Consider the following 442-nt stretch of genomic DNA (forward strand, 5'->3'; position numbering starts at 1 on the left):
CACGCTTCCGCTGCGCCACTCTGCTTACGAAAATTCGTTGGCGCTAAAATGAGAGAGCCGTCCAATGCATTTTCTGCCTGTTTACACTAAAGTTCCTCATTTAGCTAGAAACTGTTACTTTGGTCCACAGTGACTGACCGTCTCAATTTGCATGCTGATGACCAGATTTAAAAAATGACTCGTGGCAATAGAGCGTATGTGTGAAAGGAAGGCCTTTCACTAAGCACTTAAAGAATGGTTGACAAAGCCTATTTAGCAGAGGATGGTTTCGATCCATCGACCTCTGGGTTATGGGCCCAGCACGCTTCCGCTGCGCCTCTCTGCTTATGGAAGCAAGTATGGGATAAATGAGAGAGCCGACCAATGCACGTTCTGGCTGTTTACACTACAGTTCCTAATTCAGCTAGAAACTGTTTGCTAACTTTGGTCCACAGTGACTGAG

The 442-nt window shown here is 46.2% G+C and overlaps 1 non-coding gene across 1 annotated transcript; it reads right to left on the reverse strand.

Annotated features, from left to right (window-relative positions):
• Positions 1 to 253: 253 nt before the first annotated feature.
• Positions 254 to 325, reverse strand: TRNAM-CAU. The gene has a single exon. It is a non-coding gene; the product is annotated as a tRNA-Met (tRNA).
• Between the last annotated feature and the right edge of the window lie 117 nt (positions 326 to 442).

Source organism: Nanorana parkeri, unplaced genomic scaffold (genome assembly GCF_000935625.1).
Source record: "Nanorana parkeri isolate BGI_ZX_2015 unplaced genomic scaffold, ASM93562v1 scaffold13445, whole genome shotgun sequence".
NCBI classification, from domain to species: Eukaryota; Metazoa; Chordata; class Amphibia; order Anura; family Dicroglossidae; genus Nanorana; species Nanorana parkeri.